Source organism: Giraffa tippelskirchi, chromosome 2 (assembly GCF_054371585.1).
Source record: "Giraffa tippelskirchi isolate mGirTip1 chromosome 2, T2T-mGirTip1v1.2.pri, whole genome shotgun sequence".
Lineage (NCBI taxonomy): Eukaryota > Metazoa > Chordata > Mammalia > Artiodactyla > Giraffidae > Giraffa > Giraffa tippelskirchi.
In genome coordinates, this window is record NC_137276.1 from 182,124,432 (window position 1) to 182,132,237 (window position 7,806).

A 7,806-nucleotide genomic window follows, 5' to 3' on the forward strand; every position below is an offset into this window, starting at 1 on the left:
TCAGTTTTTGGTGTAAAGTTCTTTGGTTACAAGAAGGAATATTTAGTTTACTTCACTAATAGGTATATCTTCTAATATTGGATGGCCTCTTGGCATTTTTTCTGCTGTTGATTTTTAGCATTGTTATCTGTGATTACATGAATGGAGTTGACTGGGGAGGTACTCGTCATGTTTGTTTCAAATGAGACTATATAATGGATTCCTTTGGTAACAAGGAGGTAGACAAGTAATGGAACTGCCGAATAATTTCGAGACCAATAGGTTAAGCCTAAAGCACTTAGCCAAGATTCGGGAATAAAAGCCCATTTGAGACCGAGTGTGCACCAAAATTGGGAGCTTAATGGAGAAAACCATAGAACGCTCTTTCTGGAAGTGGCAGTGGTGAATTTTCCATAATTTTTCCCCCTCTGTGGCTATTGACAATCTTGGGCCCTTCAAGCGCCCACTCAGGCCCTTCTCTTGACAGCTTGGCCACCTGAGACCCCTGCGCAAGCGTGGATCAGGAAGCCGCAGGTGGCGGGGGAAGAGAAATTGAGGCTAAGGCCAGGTGCGAAGGCGCCACCCCCTAGGGCGCAGGCGCGTAGTCATCGGCTGGAGCGTGCGAGCGGAGGAGCATAAACCATGCGTGGAAAGTTTGGAACTATATTCTCGTGGTGGTGGTGGTGGTGGTAAGAACTGTATTTTAAACAGCGTAAAGGCCTCTTTTAATTTTAGTATTTTGTGATTTTTCTTCACATCAGGCATTGCCTGAAAGCATGTTTAGAAAGTGCCAACCTTGGAGTTTCCTAAGTGCGGTAGCTTCGTGTCTAGTAATATCGTCCCAAGGCATTTTGTAAGTGCTTCATTGCATACGGTGCCGGGCTGGGTGCTGATGAAGGAGATAGCATAGACTGTGTTCTCATCCTCGAGTTATTTTTAACAGAATGTGAGACGAATAAAAAGAAGTCCGAAAGCACAGAATTAGAAGAAAAAGTGAGTAAGGTAGATAGCATTTTGTTTCTATTTCAGTGAAATGTCTTTGGGGAGGTTTGGTTAGTACCGGATGGAGTGGTTAAAACCCGTTGAAGATACAAACCTCAAATTATCCACCTGAAAAGTTGGAATTCATGAATATAGATCCCTTCTATACAGCAAGGAATCTGCCCGTGTATCTCTCTCTCTCTCTTTTGCCTTTAATCCCAGATCTTCTCTGTCTGGATGACTGAAAACAATGGAAATTATTAGAGCTCCTCATAATTGATCACTCTTACCAAAGCCAGATTGACAGATATGGTTGGGATTTAGGAAAAAAAAAATAGCCGACATAACTTTGAAAAGAAAAATGAATGTGCTGTTGAGATGTTGAAAATATATCATTAAATAGACTAAGAGACATAGGAAATAATTTATCTTATGTTTTAGGCTGGGTAGTATGAGGTTTATATTTAAATGGTCTCTTCTCTCAATTCAAATTGCCTTAGGCTTTGGTTATTTAAAAAATATTTTGTATTCATGAGCACTTATTTGATAATTGATGGGAATGTTTGCTTGTGGCCCAACTCTAATTTGTAATCTGGAAAGTTCATTTATTTATTCATTCCATATCTATTATATATTTACTGTGTGCCAGATACGATGATAGTGATTGGCCTTCACGTTCATTTTAAAGCATACTTAAAATTTGGTGAGGTTTATTTACCTAAATTACAAGGAATCATGTATGGAGAACAAATCAAGGCAAGAGCAAGTGGGTCTATTACATTTTGTCTAGATCTCTATTGTAGTACTTACCACACTTTTCTTTTTTACATTAATTTTGCCTGCTGGAATGAGAGTAGTTCATGGTCTGGATTTGATCATCAGCATGTTCTCAGCATCTGACACAAAACTTGAAACCTGACAGAGACCCAGCAAGGGAGATTTGGATGAATTACAGCACCACATAAACATACATTGTTCTTTCTAAAGACATTTTTATATTTATTGGATATTAAGACTCTTTTACACTCTGAGATATCTTCCTCTAGGAAGAAGCAAAATCTTTTTGTTAAATCCCTTGTTTCCTAAAAATCTTCCAGAATTTTACAGAATATTGATCTGAAGCACTTTGACTTGACTTTGATCTGAAGAACTGAACTTTGATCTGAAGATTCCCTCTTAGTGGAATCTGATTAAAATCATTTTTGTGATAATTAAGATCTTCAGGTTCCAGATGAGTATTTGCTTGATATTTATGAGAACAAATATTTTATATTAATCTTAATATTTTCCAATTTGCCTGGAGGGTAAAACCAAGCTTTGGAGAAGCAGTTCTTGTTTGGGAGATGCTAATGATGGTCTTTCTGAGAAGCCCTTCTTATTCATCCAGCATTTGTTGCTTTCTATGTATTCAGTGGGTTTATGTCCATAAATACATATTTATGAGTGCTTTGAGTATGAAACAATGCTGAAAGGAGACAGCGATCATATGCAGCCAGAGGATTATGTAATTCACATGAGATTCTTGATGATTCCCATTTAGGGTGGGAGTTAATAGTAGTACCCTGGAATAAAATCGCTGGTGCTGCATTTATTAGATATCACATGGGATTGACCATTAAGTAAATTGTTCACTGCACGAAGAAACCCATGAAAGGTACAAACTTATCAATTTGAATATTTATTAAGACAATTTTATGGCAAAGGGTAATATGTTTTCTTGTTCTAATAGAATTAGTATATTATGATACATTTTCTGACAAATGGAAGTAAAATGTCTTGAGGAAGAGATACTCTTTTTTTTTTTTTTTTTGGTACAAATCCTCTGTATAGGATAGTGGTGGCCTGAACTTGGACAAGTTACGTAACTCCTTTGGCCTTCAAGTGAAGATATTAATACCTACCTCACTAAATTGGTTGCCGGTACTAGACATGTCTGGCATATCGTCAGCATTCAATAAATGTTTTTGAATGAATACAAAAGCACTGAGTTTAATGTATGTGATAAAGCTTTGATAAGTTGCAGCTCACTTTTGCTTTGATTAAGAGGAATTTTAGAGGGATTAAATGTATGTGTAAATATGTATATTTGAATCTAGAGCTCGTTACGTGTTTCACATTTTATACTTGCTACTATGTGGTATTACCTAGGATGCCCTTACTGACATGCTTGGTGTCCTTTTTTATTTTCTTGAGTTGTACACATCCAGCATAAAGAAAATTATGATAACTTGACCTATTGAAAGGAAAATAGTGTCTCACAGTTATGTTTCTTTTGGAATCCTAAAATCCTCGAATCCTAGGTTTAAGAAGAGACTGTTTGAATTTCCCTTTATCAAGTACATATTAGTAAGTTGTTACATGGAAGTATATATTCTGTGCACTAGCGCTCTAAAGATAAGTGAGTTACTATTGTCAAGTAGTTACAGTTCTTTGCATAAACATTTCCAGGGACAATTCACAAATTACTAGCTTGATTTTTAGGAATCTCTCTTATGACCATTCAAAATTTGTCTTCCTGTAACTTTCATTTATTGGTGTTAGCTTTACTCTTTGGGTCACAAAAAATGTCAGATTCTATAATATAAATATCTTCCTTATTAAGATAATTAACTTTTTTTTTTTCAAGGAGCTTCTGTTCTTCAAATTAAACATCACTGTATCCTGCTGTTTCTCAAGACTCTTCTTCATCTTTTTCACTCCCGTGAGTGCCTCCCAGGTCATCTGCTGCTGCTGCTGCTGCTGCTAAGTCGCTTCAGTCGTGTCCGACTCTGTGCGACCCCATAGACGGCAGCCCACCAGGCTCCGCCATCCCTGGGATTCTCCAGGCAAGAATACTGGAGTGGGTTGCCATTTCCTTCTCCAGTGCATGAACAGGAAAAGTGAAAGTGAGGTCGCTCAGTCATGTCTGACTCTTAGCGACCCCATGGACTACAGCCTACCAGGCTCCTCTGTCCATGGGATTTTCCAGGCAAGAATACTGGAGTGGGGTGCCATTGCCTTCTCCGCCCAGGTCATCTACTCACCTCTAAAGGTGTAGGGGGTGTGTGTGTGCTAAGTTGCTTCAGTCATGTCCAAGTCTTTGGGGTCCTATGGCCTGTAGCCTGCCAGGCTCCTCTGTCCATAGAGTTCTCCAGGCAAGAATACTGGAGTGGGTTGCCATTTCCTTCTCCAGGGGATCCTTCCAGCCCAGGGGTCAAACCTGCATCGCTTATGTCTCTTGCATTGGCAGGCAGGTTCTTTCCCACTAACACCACCTGGGAAGCCCAAAGTTGTGGTAGCCACTGGGTATTCAGGGCTCCAGATGTAGTCCGACCATTGCAGGATACAGCAGTGTGATTAATTCCTGCATTCCAGATTCTGTCCCTGAAATCTCCCTGAGTGATCAATGTATAACTATTCAAAAGTACCGTATTTATTTTGCACAAGTTGCCATGTAAGGTATTTTGGGGAAAAGGATAAATGACCTTCTTAATTTCTTGAAGCGCTTCTCATATACTATATGTGACATTCCAAATAGGAATTATAATGAGGCAACCTGAATTCTGAGTTATTGAATTATTATTTGGAAGGCATTTTTGGTCCAGTTGATTAAAGCCACTGTTGTTCATACATTTTCTGACAGCTAAGAGATTTCTGACCAGCCGAGGAAAGATTTCTATAGTTTTGCATGGTCTGTTTCTATAAATTACTGTCTCACTGAAACTTCTTATTTTATTTATTTTTTGGTGAACAAAGAACATGACGGGGAAAGAATTGTTCTACTTATAACTCTAAGCACTTTACTAAAAAAACTTAGCATCTTCTCAACATTTTTATTTAAGTGAAACTCTCTTTATAGCAGGTGTACTCTGACTCAGTATTTGGGACAAGTAGCCTTGCCTAGCAGAATGCCAGAAGATGCCAATTATAACTCAGTGACAATTTATAGGTGCATACACTACTTTCGTCATTTTGGTGGAAGTGAAATGTTAGTTGCTCCTTCATGCCCGACTCTTTGCGACCCCATGAACTGTAGCCTGCCAGGCTTCTCTGTCCATGGGATTCTCCAGGCAACAATACGGGAGTGGGTTGCCATTCCCTTCTCCAGAGGATCTTCCCAACCCTGGGATCAAACCCAGGTCTCCCACATTGCAGGCAGATTCTTTACCATTTGAGCTATAGGGAAGTCCTTTTAGTGAAAGGAAAGGACAAAGAGAGATGCAATAATTATTTGGAAGGTGGGGAGAGGGAAGAAAACTCTACTTAAATAAAGGGGGAGTGTTTGGAAGCAGCGTGGATTAGAATTGGAGGGGCAGTGTGTTGGTTTCCTAGGACTGCCATAACAAATTACGACAAACTTTGTGTCTTAAAACAACAGAGATTTGTTCTCTACTAGCCAGGAGGCCAGAAGTCCAAAATCAAGGTGTCGGCAAGACCATGCTCCCTCTGGAGGCTCCACGGAAGAATCTTCCTTGCTTTCTCCCAGCTTTGATGGCTCCTAGGCATTCCTTGGCTTGTAGGTGCATTGTTCCTGTCTGTCTGTGTTTTCATGTGGCTTTCTTTCCTGTGTCTCTTTGTGTCTGTCAGATCTCTCTCTCCTTTTCTTATAAAGGCACCAGTCATTGGATAAGGACCCAATCTAAGAAGAACTAAAGAGCCTCTTGATGAAAGTGAAAGAGGAGAGTGAAAAAATTGGCTTAAAGCTCAACATTCAGAAAACTAAGATCATGGCATCTGGTCTCATCACTTCATGGCAAATAGATGGGGAAACAATGGAAACAGTGTTAGACTTTATTTTTTTGGGCTCCAAAATCACTGCAGATGGTGACCGCAGCCATGAAATTAAAAGACACTTGCTTCTTGGAAGAAAAGCTATGACCAACCTAGACAACATATTAAAAAGCAGAGACATTACTTTGCCAACAAACGTCCGTCTAGTCAAAGCTATGGTTTTTCCTGTAATCATGTATGTATGTGAGAGTTGGACTATAAAGAAAGCTGAGTGCGGAAGAATTGATGCATTTGAACTGTAGTGTTGGAGAAGACTGGAGAGTCCCTTGGACAGCTAGGAGATCCAACCAGTCCATCCTAAAGGAAATCAGTCCTGAATATTCATTGGAAGGACTGATGCTGAAGCTGAAACTCCAATACTTTGGCCACCTGATGCAAAGAACTGACTCATTGGAAGAGACCCTGATGCTGGGAAAGATTGAATGCAGGAGGAGAAAGGGATGAGAAGGGGACAGCAGAGGATGAGATGGTTGGAAGGCATCGCCGACTCAATGGACATGAGTTTGAATAAACTCTGGGAGTTGGTGATGGACAGGGAAGCCTGGCATGCTGTAGTCTATGGGGTTTCAAAGAGTCAGACATACTGAGTGACTGAACTGAACTAATCCAGCATAATCTCATTTTAACTTGATTACATGTTAAGACATTTTTTTCTCCAAAATAAAGTTGTATTTACTAACGGTTAGTATTTGAATTGGCACCCCACTCCAGTACTCTTGCCTGGAGAATCCCATGGACGGAGGAGCCTGGTAGGCTACAGTCCATGGGGTTGCTAAGAGTCGGATATGACTGAGCGACTTCACTTTCACTTTTCCCTTTCATGCACTGGAGAAGGAAATGGCAACCCACTCCAGTATTCTTGCCTGGAGAATCCCAGGGATAGTGGAGCCTGGTGGGCTGCCGTCTATGGGGTCGCACAGAGTCGGACACAACTGAAGCGACTTAGCAGCAGCAGCAGCAGCAGTATTTGAATGTATCTTTTGGGAACACAGTTTAACCCACAACAGGTGAGACAGCACTAAATCAGGGAATACTTTAAATGATAGATAGAAGACTAGGTTTTATTTATAAGCTAGTGAAATTGCTGTAAATTTTAAACAAGAATATAGTTAGTAGATGAAGGTCTGGTAGCAAGCAGTATGCTTCAGTATACTGAATTGAAAATGAAGTTTAGTGGCTAGGATATTAATTAGTTGCAATGTTCCAGGAATAACATGAAGGGAAGTTTATCACGGAAGATGGGTAAGAGTGTATTTTCCAAAGGTAGCTCCAAAATCGTCCTCATACCACTTGCTCTTCTGCAACGGGACCACCTTAAACCTTAGCAGTAGTTGGTGTCTGTTTCTTTACCCATGAACATGGGCAGAGTCACTGACTGCTTTGACCAATAGAATAGGGTGAAAGTGATACCACCCAGTTATATGCAAAGACTTTCGTTGGCCCAGCAGCGTTAACTCCCACGGTTGTGACATAGGTGGTCTTCCCTGAGATCACTGTGCTTGGTGTGTCTCAGTTTGGTATTTCTGATCCATATGGAGAGGCCCTGGAGGAGGACCATGAGTTGAGGCAAGTGGGTTTTCTCAGGTGTAAAACTTAAGGAGATGCTGCCCCCCAGGTGTACTTGCACAATACTGAGAGTGAGCACCTCCTTAAATTTTGCACACCGGGAGAGTCACTCTTAAGAAGACACTCATTCTCAAGGTTCAGTAAGTATGGTGGCAGCACTTGGGAATTAGTGCCTCCTTAGATTTTGTGCCTAAGGCACCTCTTGCTGCCTTACCCTAGTCCTTGCCATTCCTGGAGGATGACATACCAAGTGGAGAGAAAGACAGAGAAGGGGAAGGGAAGGGGGGAGGAGAGAAGGAGTGGGTAGTGAGACTGAGCAGAAGAAAGAGAGAGAATGAAGTACCAGAGAGGTGCAATACATTTAAGTGAGGAAACCATCTTGGATATTGACCCTCTGGCCTCAGTTACTGGTTTGCACCAGGTGGATGAGATGCACCACTTAGTTGAGCTCTTGTTAATTCCTGACCCACAAAATCATGAGTGAGTTAGTTATACAGCAGTATATTACCC

The 7,806-nt window shown here is 40.8% G+C and overlaps 1 pseudogene; it reads right to left on the reverse strand.

Annotated features, from left to right (window-relative positions):
* LOC145539839 (phosphatidylinositol N-acetylglucosaminyltransferase subunit P pseudogene) lies at positions 1–394 on the reverse strand (annotated as a pseudogene).
* Positions 395–7,806: the final 7,412 nt, after the last annotated feature.